An 18,103-nucleotide genomic window follows, 5' to 3' on the forward strand; every position below is an offset into this window, starting at 1 on the left:
TTTGTCACAGGCTCTCAGAGGGGTTCCATGGGGGCTTTCCAAGTGTCTCCAGGCTGTTCAAGAGCTGGAATGTCACAGGCAGAGACAGGGGCTCCATGGACACCTCCCAGGGGTTTCTGGGGATGGTAAAGAGCCCTGTGCTCAGAGGCAGTCACAGCCATTCCATGGTGACATCCCAGGGCACCTTGGGCTGCAAAGGCACCGATCTGTCACAGGCACTCACAGGGGCTCCACAGTGACATCCCAGGAGTCCCCAGGTTGCCAAAGAGCCGGGATGTCCCAGATACTCACAGGGGTTCCTGTCGTGGGCAGAGTGGGAGCTTCAGGCAAAAGCTTTATTTCTTTATTGAAGAAACTCCTGCTGAGTCATGAGGTGGAGAAATGACACCCAAAATCCCACCATGGATCCCCAAACCCCTTCAGGACTCCTAGACTTCTAAAATTCCTTCTAAGAGCAGAGATGGGGAACAGCTGGATCCAATCCCAGCCCCAGACTTTGTCAAAGGTGTAAAAGATTGGACAGGTATAATTGGACTTTACTTCAATTTGTCCCATAGGATTAACAATGGAATACCACATATATTTATATAAATATGGCTCTGATTGATTCTGATCATGATTAGGTAACATGGCTAATTTCCACAACAGAGTAAATTAAAAAAAAAAAGTCATTTACTCCACAGTATGGGAGCTATAACAATTATTTGAATATTCTACTCTAGGAAGAAATTTTGAAGTCAACAGGGCCTTGCAGGAGTTGTTGGAGCCCATGGCAGGCAGAGCCTCATGCTCCAGCAGGAACTGCCTTTCCTGTGCCATCAGCAGGGCAGGTCCCGCTGCAGGAAAAGCCCCAGGCCAGCCCCAGCACAGGGAAGGGCTCGGGCACAAGGGCAGAGTGCCATGCTGGGAGCTGTGCCAGGCAGAGCCTGAGGCACCAAAGGCACCTTGGCAGCAGCAGCTGCTTGCAGGGCATGGCCAGAAGCCTCCCTTGGCAGCCCGGCCTGGTGGCCAGCACTGCAGAGCTGCTGCCTCAGGGCTCATTTCTGCCTGGGCTCTGAAAAGCCACTTCTGCTCCAGGAGTCTGCCTGGGAAGCCATTGGCCCCAGCACCTTGGCGACAAGATATGAATGACAAAACTCTTCATGCCAGCAGAGACACGGCAGGGGCAGAGGAAAGGGCAGAGCCAGGCCCAGGGGACAGGGCTGCCATGGTGATGGCTGTGAGGTCACTGCTCCTGCAGCAGCCTGGCTGCCCTCAGCAGACATTCTGGCCAGAAGCGTTGTGAGGGCACCCAGCACATCAGAGAACCCACACAACAGCAATTCTGTCCTTGGGGCTGACGGGGTTTCACAGGGTCTCGTTGCACAAAGCTCCTGCTCTTGGACAATTCCTGAGATGGGGAATGCAGTTCTCTGGAAAAACAGTTGCAGTTTTGTGCCACTGTCATCATTGTAAAATATTTCCTCGTTTTAACAAATGTAAATCCACCCTCATTCAGTTGAGAGATATTGACTCTTGTTCTGTTACTGCAAGATGTGGGACAAAATAAAGATGATCACTATTTTTTCCATTTTCACAGACTTTGGAAACTAACCAGAAATCTCCCAATATGCGGTTTGGACGCCTCATCGCATAACCAGCAGGTAGAAGGTGGTGGCTCTGGGCTCAGTGATGTGGAGACTGAGGACAGAACAGGAGAAGCCCGAGAGGGATTAAAGGGTGGTTTCAGAGAGGCTGGAGTTTTTCTTCATTGTGTAAAACACCCAGAGAAAGAAATAATGGCACCAAGGGTGTAGAGTTCCCCCACCCCAGGAAGCAGGCATTCTACCCAGACAGACAGCATCGGGTGAGGAGCATGATTTAAAGAGGATTCCGCCCCTCCACCCTGTGGGGTGTTCCTCTACAAGCCCAGGAAAAGACACTCCACCCCATCTGGTCAAATAAGGAGTGGCCACAGAACATTTTTCCTTTTCTGTAACGTCGTTGGTTCAAATTCTACTGCAAAGTCCCCACCACACATTTTTCCATTGGTGGTCCTCCCCGATCCACTCCTTTGCAGTCCCCTGCTCCTTCTGCTATTGGACCCCGACCCTAAACTCCACCCCTACCCTGTCATATAAAACCCATGACAAACCACCACCCCCCCACCCCCTCTCCCCCTTCATTTCTTGTCTTGGTCCCTGGCACAATAAAGGATCCTGGGCTTTTCTAAACCAGTACCCATCCTGTTGCCTTCCTTTACCTTTTGGTCATTGATGCCTGCCTGAGGTCTGAGACTCAGGGGCCTGGGGGAGTTGTTTTGCTGCTTACTGCAGTGGAACACAACACAAGGGCCACTGGGGGGGCCGAGACTGGACATGAAGAGAAAGGAATTTCCTCCCCCAGGGCAGGGCTGTGGTGCAGAAGGAGCCTGGAGCAGCCCAAGGCTGTGTGTGGGCAGGCAGAGGCAGGCAGGAGGCAGAGCTGTCAGCAAAGGAAGGGGCCAGCCAGGTGGGGCAGCCGGGGGATGACGACAGCCTGCAGGGACAGAGGCGCAGGGCAGGGACACCGTAGGACAGCCTGGGCTGCACAGGGCACAGGGATGGGCAGCAGCTGCAAGGCCCTGACAGAGCCAACTTGGGCAGCACTTTGGCCATGGCTGCTGGCCCTGGGCCTGAGCCAGGAGCAGGAGACAAGTGACCCTTGCAGGCCTGGGGCCTTACTGCCTCCTTGTCCCTGCTCAGCAGCCTGGCAGGAGCCGCCCCATGGTGCTGCCCTTGGCATTGCACATCCCCACATCCCAGTGCCCATCCTGGGAAGAGCCTTGAGCAAAGAGGGAGGGACAGGATCTGCATCGCCAGGGGCTGGGGCTTTTGCATTCTGGAAACACATCCAGGTTTATTCAGCACCAGAGACATCTTTTCCTTGCTTGTCCCCACCTGTCATCACTGCCTCCAGTGTTCTGCTCTACCTGGAACCTGGGGACAGTTTCTCAGTCATGTCCTTCAATAGGAACCATGAACCCTTCAAGAAAACTTCTCTGTTTCAATCTGACTTTGAGATGTTGACAGGTTTTTGAGCGCACTCTGAGGTACTGAGTCTGATGCAAAGAGCACCAAAGCCCCAGAGGGCCATTAAAGTCCTGCTGCTGTGTCTGTGCTGCTGAGCTGGGCCGGGCTCCTGGCCCAGAGGCAGCTCCTGGCAAGGGCAGCGCTGCAGAGAGACAGCTCTGGCCAGGAGCAGCTCCTGTGCACAACCCAGCAGGGCTGGGGCACTGCCAGGGCAGCTCAGGGACACCAGCAGGGCACAGCCAGAGCTGATAGGGGCTCAGCACTGGCAGGGGCTGGGGGATGTTCCAGAGGGGGCTGTGTCACAGCGGCACCTCTGTGGCTGTGTCCTAGAGACACAGAGCAGTTGTGATGTCAGCAAGGGGCTGTGTGACATCACAGAGTGGGCTGTGTGAGGTCACAGGTTGGGCTATGACATCACAGAGTTTGTTGTGTGAGGTCACTGAGCAGCTGCAGCATCATAGAGGAGATTGTGTGACAACACAGAGCAGGCTGTGACATCATGGCATGGCTGTATGACATCATAGAGCAGGATGTGAGGTCAAAGTGTGTGCTGTGACATTAGAGAGTGGCAGTATGACATAACAGAGAGGGTTTTGTGACATCACTGAGGGGGTTGTGACATCACAGAGCTGTCTGTGACATCATGGAGTAGGGTATGAGGCCATAGAGCAGATCCGGACGTAACAGCTGGTGGCTCTGTGACATCAGCGAGTGGGTTGTGACGTCACTAGGTGGCTGTGTAACATCATAGAGAAGACTGTGACATCACAGAACAGACTGTGACATCACAAAGCAACTTTCTGACATCACAGAGTCTTCTGGGACATCACAATGCAGCTGCATGACATTCCAGGGTGACGTCCCAGAATTGGCTCTGTGACAAAACAAGGGTGCTGTATGACATCCCAGAGTGGGTTGTGACATCACAGGTGGCTGTGTTACATCATGGGGTGCTCTGTGACATCACAGGATGCTGTATGAGATCACAGGTGGCTGTGTGACATCCAAGGGGCTGTGTGACATCACAGGGTGGCTGTTTGTCCCTGCTCAGCAGCCTGGCAGGGGCCGCCCCATGGTGCTGCCCTTGGCATTGCACATCCCCACATGCCAGTGCCCATCCCGGGAAGAGTCCTGAGCAAGGAGGGAGGAACAGGATCTGCCTGGCCAGGGGCTGGAGCTCAGGCCTTGGCCCTTTGCATTCCTGAAACACATCCAGGTTTGCTCAGCACCAGAGACACCTTTGCCTTGTTTGTCCCCAGCTGTCATCACTGCCTCCAGTGTTCTGCTCTAACTGGAACCTGGGGACACTTTCTCAGTCATGTCCCTCAGTGGGACCCATTAAAACTTCAAGAAACTTTGGAGTTTCAATTTAACTTTGAGTTCTGGAGAAGTCTTTGGAAGGCTCTCTCAGGGACTGAGTCTGATGTAAACAACACCCAAGTCCCAAGAGGGTCATTAAAGTCTTTGTTCTGTGTCTGTGCTGCTGAGCTTTAAAGGAACAGCTCTTCCCAGGACCAGCTGGTCTCCCAGCCCAGCAGGGCTGAGGGCTCTGCCTGCAGGCACTGAGGGGACAGGAGCCAGGCAGAGACAGGCTGAGGAAGTCATTGAGCTGAAACTTCACTGGGGGAAAGATCTTTACAGCCCTCCACATGGTGAGTCAGTGGATGCTGGGCAATGTCCCCTGTGCTCCTGGAGGGATCTCCTGAAGCCAGCACACCCCACAGCCTGGGGGATGTGCCAGGAGGACTCTCTCAATTTCTCTGTGGCAGGGGAGTAGGAGGAGGAGGATGTGCTGCAGAGCAGGGCTGCCCTGGGCACTATCAGAGGGACAGGGCAGGACGGCTCCTGCTGCCAGGGACGGCTGCAGGGGCTGAAGCTGGGGCTGCAGCCAGGGCTGCCCAGGGCTGTCCTGCAGAGCAGGTCCTGCAGCCCTCAGGGCTCTTGGCCAGCCCAGGGGATGTGCCACCTGCCAGGGGCAGCTCTCAGCCTGCCTGGCAGCTCCCCATGGACACTGCAGGGGAGCTGTGGGGGCAAGGAGTGACTCCTGCCAGGGCAGGTCCTGCTGGTGTGGAGAGGGTGCTGTGTGGGCCAGGGCTGCTCAGAGCTCCAGCTCACGCCCAGCTCATTCCTGAGGGGACTTTTCATGAGCTCATTCAGGGCAGGGGTTTCCTGCTTGGGTCTCTGCTTTCCTGAATCTGTGCTCCCACTTTTCCCTGGCTCAGCTTGGTGGCAATGGAAACTCAGCTGTGCAGGGCAGAACAGGGGCTGAGGCTCTTAAACCATCACCCTGAGTTTTCCTGGGAACCTCAGCAACTGCCCCCCCCCCTCCCCAGCCTCCAGGCCCATCCAGCACCACCTTTCCACGGTGCCCAGGCTGGGGGAGCTGTTCTTTAATCCCTGCAGCCCTGAGCAGCTGCAGGGCAGAGCTGGCCCAGGGGCTGGGCTGGGCTCTGGCAGCTCTGACAGGGAAGGAGCCCGGGGCCACAGGAGCAGCTCGGGCTGGGACAGCTCCAGCAGCAGAGCCGTGGGCAGGGAGGGAGGGAGGCAGTGCTGAGGGAAGCCCTGCTGCAGGGCAGATGTGGCACTGCCAGCCCTGTCCTGCAGGGCAGACACTGCCCTGAGCAGCACAGCTCTTGTGTCCCCTCCCAGCCAGCACAGCCCTCAGCCTGGGGCTCAGGGCCCTCAGTCCCTCCTGGGCTGGCAGAGCAGCCCCAGAGATGAAGGGCATCTCTCCTGCCATGTGCCCATTCCTGCTGACAGGGCCTGAGGGCCACTGCCCTGCCCTGGTGCTGCCTGGCAGGGGCTGGGCAGGGCTGGGCAGGGAAAGGCTTTTCCCAGGCCCGGCTCTCTCTGTCCTTGCATTGCCCAGGTGCTCCTGGCATTGCTGAGGGGCTCTCTGGGATGGCAGTTCCAGCTGCAGGGTCAGGCCCAGCCCTTGGGCTCCTCCTGTGCAGGCTGAGCTCAGCAATGGGGTGTCCCAGCTCCCTGTGCCCGGGGAGCTCTGGGCAGGGCAGGCTGGCAATGAGCCAACTCTCCTCAGGCAGTGCCATGGACAGGACCCTTGGTGTGTCCTCGGGATGCAATCCAAGCTGTGAGCTGCCTCCAGGGGACACTGAGGGACAGGAGTGTCCTTGGCCAGAGTGGGGCTGAGACTCTGAGAAAGGCTGAGCCAGTTTGCTCTGCTGTGGGTCCCTCTGCTCTCAGCTGTGGCAGGCCGATTTCCAGGGGAACACAGGGACTGCCCTGGATCTCAGAAAGGGCAGCTGGGGACAGATGGGGTGACAGAGCAGCTCCCCTCACCCTTCACTGAGTCACAGCCACTGCTCTTGCATTGCTCAGTTCTCTCTGATCTCCCTGGGCACAGCAGGAAACCCTCTCAAACTGCCTTTGGCTGTCACCATTCCTTAGCCCTTGGACAGGAGATGCAGCAGAGCTCCTCTGCCTCAGGAGCAGTTTAGGCTGATGAAATCCAAGCCCAGGACTGGCCCCTGTCCCTGTTCCCATGACCCCACTGCTGCAAAGCAGAGCTGACCCTTTGGTGTCCATGGGCAGAACCCCTGCTCATCACAGCAACGGGGCCAGATCCCAGCAGAGCTCCAGGCACAGGGCTGAAGGAAGGGCTCTGAGAAAAGGAAAATTGGATGGCACAGAGCAGCAGGGGCAGAGCTGGGAGAAAGGGCTTGAACATTGTTTAGCAAAGTCAGCCCTGACTCGTCACTGTGTCCTCCTTGAACAGGACTGCATGGCCAGCCCCAGCAAATGTCCAACAGCAGCTCCATCAGCCACTTCCTCCTGCTGGCATTGGCAGACACGCGGCAGCTGCAGCTCCTGCACTTCTGCCTCTTGCTGGGCATCTCCCTGGCTGCCCTCCTGGGCAACGGCCTCATCATCAGCGCCGTAGCCTGCGGCCACCACCTGCACACGCCCATGTTCTTCTTCCTGCTCAACCTGGCCCTCAGCGACCTGGGCTCCATCTGCACCACTGTCCCCAAAGCGATGCACAATTCTCTCTGGGACACCACCACCATCTCCTACACAGGATGTGCTGCACAGGTCTTTCTGATTTTCTTCTTCCTTGGAGCAGAGCTTGCCCTCCTGACCATCATGTGCTACGACCGCTACGTGTCCATCGGCAAACCCCTGCACTACGAGACCCTCCTGGGCAGCAGAGCTTGTGCCCACATGGCAGCAGCCGCCTGGGCCAGTGCCTTTCTCAATTCTGTCCTACATACAATCAGTACGTTTTCTCTGCCCCTGTGCCATGGCAATGCCCTGGGCCAGTTCTTCTGTGAAATCCCCCAGATCCTCAAGCTCTCCTGCTCACACTCGAATCACAGGGAACTTGGTCTCATGGTTGTTAGCTCCTGTTTAGGTTTTGGCTGTTTTTTGTTCATTGTTTTCTCCTATGTGCAGATCTTCAGGGCTGTGCTGAGGATCCCCTCTGAGCAGGGACGGCACAAAGCCTTTTCCACCTGCCTTCCTCACCTGGCCGTGGTCTCCCTGTTCCTCAGCACTGCAGTGTTTGCCCATGTGAAGCCTCCCTCCATCTCTTCCCCATCCCTGGATCTAGCCCTGTCAGTTCTGTACTTGGTGGTGCCTCCAGCATTGAACCCCCTCATCTACAGCCTGAGGAACCAGGAGCTCAAGGAAACAGTGGGAAGACTGATGACTGGATGCTTTTCGGGAACGTTAAAGTGCTGGAAAATAACTGCAAATCATTTGCAATAAAAATTATCTTTGATACTTTTTGTTGGTTTCATTTTGGAGATTCTTTTTCTCTGTTTTACTTTTTTCATATTGTTATCAATGATAAGTCATGGTTTGTGCCATAACTCATCTTGTTTCTCTCCACCTTCCTTGTGGCCACAGACAGCATCAATGAGAGGCTGCACTCTCGGTGGCTTTATAGGAAATAAAGGAGCACCGAGCAGAGTTTTCTGTAGAGATGCCCTTTTGTTGCCTTCTCTGGAGCTGCAGCAGCAATGTCTGTGTGCAGAGCTGGGGCAGATCAGTGCTGGCACAGCAGCTGTGCCCAGCAGCAGCAGCAGCACTTGGTGTTGCCAGTGCTGCTGCCGTGGCCCTGCCCCGCTGCCCTGGTGGCCCTGGTGTTGCTGCAGGGCCTGAGTGCTCTCGGGGCCGGGCACAGTCCTGGGGGTGGCAGTGCCGGGGCTGCAGCAGGGACAGGCCATGGGCACTGCTGGGGCAGCGCTGACGCCTCAGGCCAGGCCCTGGGGGCTGCAGGCTCCTTGCCCAGGCTCTCTCAAGAACACGGCCAGGCCAATGCTCAGCACAGAAAAGCCCCAGGGTGAGCAGCCCCAGGCTGGCCGTGGGCAGGCTGGGGGCAAACAGCATGGCTGGGGCTCTGCAAGGGCCCTGGGGGAGACGGGAAGGAGCAGCAGAGCAGGGGCTGATCCATCCCCAGTGCGCTGCACAGCCCAGGGCAGCGTCCCAGAGCGTCCTCATGGAGCTGCCAACAACATCCCCCCTCTGCAGCCCTGGCCTCTCCCCCAGCTCACAGAGGTGCCGCATCCTTGCAGGCACAGCCACGGCAGCACTGGCTCAGGAGCCCCTGTTTGCATTGCACAGAGCAGGCAGGAGCACCCCCATGCTGCTGCTGTGGGGACATGAACCTGAGGGAGCACAAATGCCATCAGCCCCTGGGGCCAGCAAGGGCTGGGGGACACCAGGGAAACCACTCAGCTGTGTCCTGGCCTCTGCAGTCAGCCAGAAAGTTTGTTCTCATTAGCTGGGAGATTCCTGTGCCACTGCAGATGCTGTTACTCAGAGCCAGATCTGCCTGGCAGCCACCCCCAAACTGCACTCAGCATTTCCTTGGCTTCACCTCTGCTTTCGTTACTCTTCCCTTGTACAAATATCTTCCTCTTTCCCACCCCTGTTCCCTCCCCTGCAAACAGCCCATCCCTGTTTGCCCTTTCCTCTCTGGCCCCACTCCCCACTGCAGTTCCTGACTTGGCACCATGGGAACATCCCTTGGGGAGCAGGATCATCCTCCAAGTGCTGCAGGAATTGTCTGCAGGCTCCTGCAGTGCCTGGTGCTGCTCCCTTGCCAGAGGCACCCCAGGCCAGGGGGGCACATCTGGGCTGCTGTGTCTGCCTGTGGGGCTCCCTGGTCTGGGCAATGAGGAGGAGCTGCAGAGGCTCTGCAGGACTGACAGGATGGGCTTTGGGGCTGGCAGGAGAAGCTGAGGGACCTGGGCTGCTGGAGCTTCTGAAGAGGAGGCCCAGGGCTCATCCTGCACCTGCTGCAAGGGTGGTTTCAGAGAATCCCAGAATCAACAAGGCTGGAAAAGACCTTGGAGATCATCAAGTCCAACCTGTGCCCTGACACCACCTTGTCTCCCTGAGCCTCTTCTCTCCAGGAAAAATGACCCCAGCTCCCTCAGCTGGTCCTCACAGGACTTGTGTTCCAGACCCCTCACCAGGCTTGTTGCCCTTCTCTGGACACGCTCCAGCCCCTCCATGTCCTTCCTAAATTGGGGGGCCCAGAACTGGACACAGCACTCAAGGTACTGCCCAACCAGTGCTGAGCACAGGGGAAGAATCACTGCCCTGCTCCTGCTGGCCACACCATTCCTGATCCAGGCCAGGAGCCATTGGCCTTCTTGGCCACCTGGGCACACTGCTGCCTCATGTCCAGCCTGCTGTCCATCAGTCCCTGCAGGTCCTTTTCTGTCTGGCTGCTGTCCAGCCACTCTGTCCCCAGCCTGTAGAGCTGCAGGGGTTGTTGTGGCCAAACTGCATGACCCGGCACTTGGACTTGTTAAACCTCACCTTGTTGAATTTGTTTCCTGGATCCAGCCTGTCCAGGTCCCTCTGCAGAGCCCTCCTACCCTCCAGCAGATCCACACTCACACCCAGCTTGGTGTCATCTGCAAATTTGCTGATGTTGGACTCAATCCCCTCATCCACATCATCAGTGCAGATATTGAAATCCACGCTGGCTGGCTCTGATCCCTCAGCCATCCTGTAGGTGCCCTGTGATGGCTCTCAAGGTGATCTGTTCCATAACCTTGCCGGGCACCCAGGTCAGGCTGACAGGCCTGGAGTTCCCCAGATTCTCCATCCCGCCCTTCTTGGGGATGGGCTCACACTGGCACCTCCACTCCTCTGGGACCTCCCTGCTGATCCAGGACTGATGGTAAATGATGGAGAGCAGCTTGGGGAGATCATCCACCAGCTCCCTCATCCCTCTAGGATGGATCCCCTCTGATCCCAGAGACACCTGTGAGCACCTGAGTGGCTCAGCAGGTCTCCAGCTTCTTCCTCCTGGATTCCAGGGGGCTGTTCTGCTCCCTGTGCCCATCTTCCAGCTCAGGAGAGCACTTGTCCTGAGGATGGCCTGTCTTATTGTTGAAAACTGAGGCAAAGAAGGGGTGAAGTACCTCAGCCCATTCTTCATCTTTGGTAATCATATCCCTCACAGTAAGAAATGCAGGTTGTCCTTACCCCTCCTTTTGACATTAACGTACCTATAAAAACATAATAATTAACCTTCACAGAAGTATCCAAGTTAAGTCCTAACTGAGCTTTTACCTCTCTAATTTTCTTTCTGCATGACCTAACAACATCCTTAAACATTTCTTGATTTACCTGCCTCTATGTCCAAAGGTGCTGCACCCTCTTTTTAATCCCTAGAAATATCCTTTTTAATCCCTTTTTAATCCCTTTTTAATCCCCCTTTTCCTTGAAAAGCTCCATGCCCAGCCAGGCCAGTCATTTCTCCCTCTGGGTCATCTTTCTGCACAAAGGGGGCAGCCTAGTCTTGCCCCTTCAAGATTTGTTTTTTGAAGTGTTTCCATCCTTCCTGGAACTAGTTGTTTTTAAGGGCTGTTTTTTTAAAAAAATCAATACCTGATTTGGTACTCCCCAAATCTGCATCCTCAACAGGCCAAAGTCTGCCCTCAAAAGTCCAGTGTAGAAGATTTATTGATGCCCCTCCTTCTTTTACAGAATATTTAAAAAGTCAATAATTTCACGGTCACTGTGCCCTAAACAGCCTCTGACCAGCACTTCTCCCACCAGCCCTTCTCTGTTCATGAACAGCAGGAGACAGAGCTTTCCTTGGGAGTGGGAATTGCAGGAAACATCCCCAAAGTGCAGCTTGGAAGGTTCAGCCTGGAGCTGAGGAGAAAGCAAAGTCCCTGCCAGGGTGGAATTGTGGTGCTCGAGGTGTGGCAGCGTGAGGCTGGGCCATGGCCGGCTCTGTGTGCCAGGAGCCGGCAGCGCTGGGTGCAGGGAGCCCAGGGAGGGCGCAGAAACGCTGGCTGAGAAATGCTGGGGCACAGCGAGAGGGGCGAGTGCAGCCGGCCAGGGCACAGGAGCAGCACGCACAGGGGGCACAGCCTGCAGGACAGATGGCCAAGGCTGGGCAGGGCTGGCAGGGCCACAGGCACCCAGGCCTTTGTGCCCTGGGCTCGGGCAGCGCCTCTGGAGGCCCCACAGCAGGAACTTTCCTGGCAGGGGCTGCACTTTGGCTCTGCCTCGGCCTCCCTGGCCAGGCTGGCAGGGGCTGCAGGTTGATGGCATTTGTCCTTGCTGCCCCTCACATCCCCCTGCCCCACAGAGAGCCCCGAGCCACCCGTGAGGGACAGGCCCTGCTGGCCCAGGCTGGGCTCAGGGCTTGGCCTTTCTGCTTCCCCCAGCCAGCCCAGGCCTTGCTCAGCATTGCAGTTCCCTGCCCAGAGCCTTGGGCTCCCTGCACTCCTGGCCTCAAGGATCTGCTCTCAGCAGTCCCTGGGAGCCTTTGGCACTCCCTGCCCTCACTGGGGCCCAGCCATGCTCCAAGGCACTTGGAGTTTTGCTGCTGACTCCTTGAGCAGCTTCTTCATGCTCCTCTCAGTGCCTGAGGCTCCTGCACCCAGCCCCAAATCCACCGTGGGGCTGATTAAAATACAGAAAGCCCCGGGGAGCTCTTTCTCTTCCTTCAATTTTCCTCCAAGCCTCCAGGGCTTGTGAAGCAGCTTGGAGTCAGTCTGGAATTCTGTTAAGGAGGGAGATTTCAAAGTGCACCGACAGCATGATGTTTGGTTTTAATCACGTGTGTGGGTTTTTATTTTTCAGTTCAGAAAAGAGGTGAAAGAACGATTCCCCAGGTGATCTTGATGCTGAATGTCTCCCTAGAAGATCTGGGCATGGAGAGGAACAAGCCCCTTGCAGGCTGACCCATTTTGGACAACCTGCTCCTCACCCCAGCCTCACCATGTCTGACATGGCCCACCTGGGACTGACATCCCAAAACATAAAAAAGTATGCATTTTTAAAATAAATAAGATTGATTAATTTATAAAATTATAATTATAGTTTTTAAATTTATATTAGTATTACTGTATATTTCTATTACCTTTGATATTTATGTGAAAAATTGAATACATTTTTAGCAATCAAAAAATTATTTGTCATTGGTTTTAAATAAACCAATTCTTTTCATTAAATCATTGACCACTATTGGCCATTTATTTCTCCTTCTTAATGCTAATTAGTGCTATTTTTAGATCTTTTGACATATTTTTTTATTATTTTCATGGACAGGGTAAAAGGGGCCACTTTGGGGTCCCTGGAGACATTTCTGGGGCACATTTGGGGCTGTTTAGGGTCTGGGCAGTGTGATAAACAAGTCCACTGAATTTAAGGATCAAATAATTATCTTTATTATTTTTGCAAGCAAGAATAAGCAAGGACAGCGCTGGGCGGCCCGGAGTCTCCGCTCCACTTTGGCTCACAAAATTCCTATCCCCTGAGTCCACCTTCTATTGCCTTCTTCTCCGGGTTTAGGGATGACGTGATCTGTCTTCTGCACTTGCTCATTCAGTTGCTAGGGGTCTTTTTCTGCCTTCTGGTGGTCGTGGGATGAAGGCTTACTCCCCCATAGCCTTCCTCTTTGTGAACGCTGAGTGAACTTATGCCTTATAAGACATATCTATACAGAACACTATACACTTTCTGCAAGCTAAGCAATTCTTAGTAGTACTATACACTTTCTGCAAGCTAAGCAATTCTAGCGAGTTTAAGGATTGTTATTACAGCTCCTTCTCATTACTTTCCTTTCACAAGGCATAACTTTACAATGGAATTCCCAAAGCACTATAGTAAACCAGCAACCATATGTATCTGCACAAGAAGTTTTTTTGGCTATTTAACTATTGTTTTATAACATATAGTTATTTAGCTATTGATTTAATTAATGAACAAATGTATTACTACTTATTACAAATCCCCCATTTCTTTTTTTACCAGTTTTGTTCATTAAATCTTTCTAGGTCTTTCCTAGCAAGCATTAAATGAGCTGTCGCATCAGTTAAGCTATATGCACTAATTATAGGTGCTAACTTCCTTAGTTTCTTCATCATATTCCAATTCATAATGAATAGAACTGCTGACAGAATAAAACCAAGCAGTCAATATCAACGGAACAAAAATGGGATGGCATATACTGTTTAGGACCCCAGTGGCATTAGGAGACAAACCGAAAAGGGCATCCCACTGGATGTCACTCTGCAAATGCCAGTGGCTCAGCTGAGAGCTCTGGGAATGACTTGACACTGCACTGAGAGGGGCCACAGTCCTGCAAGGGGCTTTCATCAGGAGCAAACAGCAGCCTGGAGGGTGGGAAACGCTGGATCTGTACCACTGCATGCTCATCCTTCACCTGAATGTGGAGCTGCCCCCAAAGTTGCCATGGATCACTTTTTCTTTTTCTCTTGTTGGTTATATTTTGGAGCAGCTGTTCTATGTGGCTTTTGATGGTGATCCTGTGGCAAGCAGCCATTTTCCTGCTGTGCTATCCTTGCAACTAATACTAACTCTTCATTTCCTTTGGTTTTATTTGGCGTTTTTTATCTATTTGTTTGATTGGTTTGCTTCATGGGTTTGTTTGTTTGATTGATTGGGATTTTGTCTGATTTGGTTTGAGTTTTTTGTTCGCTTTTTCATAAATGACTGGTGAAGTTGGCAAAGCCAAACTCAAGACAATGTAAACCAGGATCAGCTTTCCAGAAATTCCTTTGGCTGGGTTTAGCTGCATCCCCCAGGCTCAGGATCACTAGTATATTTTCAGGTTTTGCTCTGCATATCAGCCTGCCCAGACTCCGCTTGGTCTTTCACGAATGGAGAAGACAATGGACATTGTGCCAAGCTTCCTTTCCAACAGAAAAGCCTGGGACAGCATGACAGAAAATAAGAAAAAAAATATCACCAGTTAGAACAGAACCAGTGTCCCACCATCTTCCTTTCTACTGTTATTAATTTTGTACATTTAGAGGCAAACGTGGGTCTAAAGCTAACATCTCTCAGTTCCTGATGCTATTTGCTACCCTTCAGCCTTGACTCGCCCTGATGTGACTGACTGCTGGGCAAGTGGGGCTGGGGATGCTCAGCCTGGAGAGAGGAGACACTGGGCGGCCTCCCTGTGGCTCTGCAGGACTGGAAGGGTCCCTCAGGAAAGAAGGGGACAGAGTGTTCAGCAGGGCCTGTGCTGACAGGACAAGGGGGGATTGGCTTTCAACTGCAGCAGGTTGATTGAAGCTGCATCTAAGGAAGCTGATCTTTTCCACTGGGGGTGGTGGGGCACTGGCCCAGGCTGTGCACAGAGGCTGTGCATGCCCCATCCTTGGGGGGGCTCTGAGCAGCACGCTCTGGGGGAAGACTGCTCAGCTGGGAACAAGATGTTGTTCTTCAGGCCCCTTGCAAGCCCAACCGTTCAGGGACTCCATCATTCCATGGTCTCCAGTGTCCACTTCAGATGGAGCCTGGGAACTGTGATGTCACAGCCCACGCTCCAGCTGGAACGTCCAGTGCCCAGCAAAGGGCACAACACAACCCTTGGCCGTTGTGTTTGCACGCTCTTCACCCTGCTCCTGCCCACTCTGCTTGTCACCTTTCCTCAGTCCTGAAAGATCCTGAGTGCCTGGATTTCATCATCCAGCCCTGCAGTATGCTCCCCTTTGTCCTGAGGAAGGTATGGTGCCATTCCATGGAGGTGGACACCCCCACCTGCCCGGGTGGGCTGGAGCTCTGTGGGCATGGAGTGGGACAGGGAGCCCACTCTGAGGTTTTGCTACCTCTGCAGGCTGTCCCAGATGGAGAAGAGGAGATGGAGGTGGATATAGAGATTGATAGAGTGGAGGACATGGAGACGGAGGGAGAAGACACTGGGGAGGAGATGGAGGTGGAGGTGGTTGTGGAAGAGGAGATGGAATTGGATATGGAAGAGTCCATTGAGGACATGGACATTGATTAAAAAGGTGAGGAAGAGGCCATGATCTTGGCATGAAGACCAATGCCAGCAGCAGGACAGGCAGAGTGGGTCTCCTGCTGCCAGGCTGGGGCTGGGCTGGGTGCTCCCTGCTCAGGGACATTGTACCCAGGGCACTGGATTCTGTTGGCCATCCACAGCCTTTCCTGTGCCTGGTTTGCTCCACACAAGCTCCATCCCAGACCCAGCCAGGCTCAGTTCTGCTAGCAGAGTCCTGCTGCTGTGCCAGCTGTGCCAGCCTGGGGGCACATACAAGAGCCCTCTGTGCCTGACTGGACTGACCGTGGCATTTGCTATTCTTCCAGGTGCGAAGGACATCATGGAGAGAGATGCCACCTTTTGTACATACGTTTTACACTTTGATGTTGACTTTAGGATATAGGTTTTAGGGCTTTCTGTCTTCTGTAAATACGTTTCATATATTTTTGTTAGATAGGTTTTTCTTTATATATGTTCTATCGATTGTTGTTGTTACAAATATTCTTACAATGTAAATATGTTCTCTATTTTTGCTGCTGTTCTTCTGTAATAAACAAATTTTTCTTTTCACACCCGAGTTCTCTTTGAATTTACTTCAGGCACAGGCAACATTTTGCAAAGTTGTGCTTTCCACTTGCTCCATGCTCCCAGGGCAGGAGGTCCCTGGCACAGCCACACCAGGAGTGTGGGTCCCTGTGCACAGAGGGGTCCCACTGACAGAGGTGAGCCTCTCCTTGCAGTTTCTCTGGACACACTTGGGAGCTGTAGGGGCAAAGCCCAGCGTGCCCTGGCCCATGGATCCCATGTTGGAGCAGGGCTGAGCCTGTGTGCTCCTGCAGAGCCTCAGCCATGGCTCTTCCCTGGGCAGCCCCAGGGCTAAGGAAGGTGCACTGGGCTGTGGGCAAGCCCTGCTCCTGGGGACCCTGAGGGGCTGGAGCCAGCCTGGAGGGAGCCTCAGCCCTACATGGACCAAGATTTCCTTTGGAAACCCCCCCTCTTCCCAGACTCTGCTGAGCACAACAAGAATTGATCCTCCTAGTTCAAGGTGTGAAGTTAATTGGCACAAATGTGTCCCTTGCACTTTCTAGCACAGCAAATGTCAGTGCTTGTAATCCCTGTTCTGCACACTCTGCTCAGGCAGCAAAACATCTGAACCTGAGGGAACATCTGGAATTAGCACCAACCTGCAGAGAGCTCCAGGGGGAGAACCTACCCGCAAGCATCCAGAGAAATACTTGACACCGATAGTCTGGGGCAGAGCTGAAACTAAAGTATTTTAATGCCAAGAGAGAGGATTATTTTATTGCAGAATTCATTCTCCAAGAACAAGAATGGAAGCATTTGGTCTCCTCACCTGCCACACATGTGTATTGCCAAGGTTTGCCTCTGGCTTATGACTGATTTTGATGAATCTGTTCAGAACTCTGATGCTGTTCCTGGCTAAGGTGCAGAGATGATATTTCAGAGCCAGATGAACTCAGCACATCTCATGCAATGCAGAATCTCCAGAGCCAGACATTCAGGCCATGTAAACTGATACTTTTTCATCTCTGTGCAAACATCAGTAGTAGGACATCACTGATGTACCACACACTTCTCAGATGCTCCTCTGACCAGCTTCCCCATGGCATTGCTCCTGGCACAACGTTAAAGCCAGGCAGGTCACACATATTCTCTTCCTCTGACTCCTGCAGGGATGACAACATCAAAGAACAGAAAAGAGATATAATGATCAGGGATTTTCATTGTGTGAGCTCTGCATTCCCCAGGCTCTTGCAAAGGGGGAATGTTCATCGGGCAAAGAACACGAGAAGGAGCCTCAAATTGTCCAAAATCTCAGTAAAAATATTATTTCCTATGGAACCCTTCACCAAAGCTGGTCACACTTCAGGCCTTTTATGCACCCATTTCCTGATGTGCATCTCCCTGTGGGGTGTTCCCACTGCTCCAGGGACGCAGCACAAACCTTATAGCCCCACAGCAACACACCCCCAGGAGCTGCAGCCTTCCCTCCAAACCTGGGCACCTGCAGCAGCCACCTCTGCGCTGAGCTGAGCCGGTTTCTCCCAAAACCGGGTGCTCCATTTATCCTTGAAAAGATTGACAATAGCATTCTTGTCTTCTCCAAAAGGGCCATCGTTTCACAACTGTCATCTCCACACTGAGACTTTATTCCCTTCAAGTGTTCAAGTACACAGGCAGCACCAAGGAAGGCGCTGAAGTGAGTCAAGGTGAACCCCAAAGAGCTCTCAGCTGCCTGTGAAAGCTCAGACAAGCACTAGAGAAAGAATTAATGCTCCCATAACTGGCACCTAACAGCCACAGGGCAAGTGAGAAGTTGGTATTAGAGAATGAAGAAAAACCACTGAGTAATAAAAGGTGAGAAAAATCCATCACTCCAACAGGTAAATGAAGGTAAACCACATGAAGAATCAGAAGAAGATGGAGGGGAAAAAACCCACCATTAATAGTGTCCGTGACACCCAGAGCCAAAAGAAGAGCAGGGCATCAGGAAAGAGGGAAGCACGTGCTCCAAACCACAGCAGAAATGAAGTGAGAGCTCTGGAGGGAACAAAAGAAAGAGGCAGCCTGAAGAAAGGAAATAATGCTTCCCTACAAGGTGTTTTGGTTTTTTCAAGTGAGTGTCTCTTGTATCATGTGGTGGAAACCCAGAAAAATAAAGGTCGGGAGAATCATGGTTGATTTGGAACATTCCTGCATAGCAGACGAGATATAGCCTTGTGCAAATGATTCCATGCAGCATTCACATGTTTAATTGCTTCTTTTCATCTTCCTGGGGAAG

The 18,103-nt window shown here is 53.2% G+C and overlaps 1 long non-coding RNA gene across 1 annotated transcript; it reads left to right on the plus strand.

The window, feature by feature from the left end:
• The first annotated feature begins 14,886 nt into the window (after positions 1-14,886).
• Positions 14,887-15,775, plus strand: LOC135305737 (uncharacterized). The gene is made up of 3 exons (XR_010366721.1): positions 14,887-15,024; positions 15,136-15,310; positions 15,627-15,775. It is a non-coding gene; the product is annotated as an uncharacterized LOC135305737 (long non-coding RNA).
• Positions 15,776-18,103: the final 2,328 nt, after the last annotated feature.

This window comes from Passer domesticus, chromosome 8 (genome assembly GCF_036417665.1).
Source record: "Passer domesticus isolate bPasDom1 chromosome 8, bPasDom1.hap1, whole genome shotgun sequence".
NCBI classification, from domain to species: Eukaryota; Metazoa; Chordata; class Aves; order Passeriformes; family Passeridae; genus Passer; species Passer domesticus.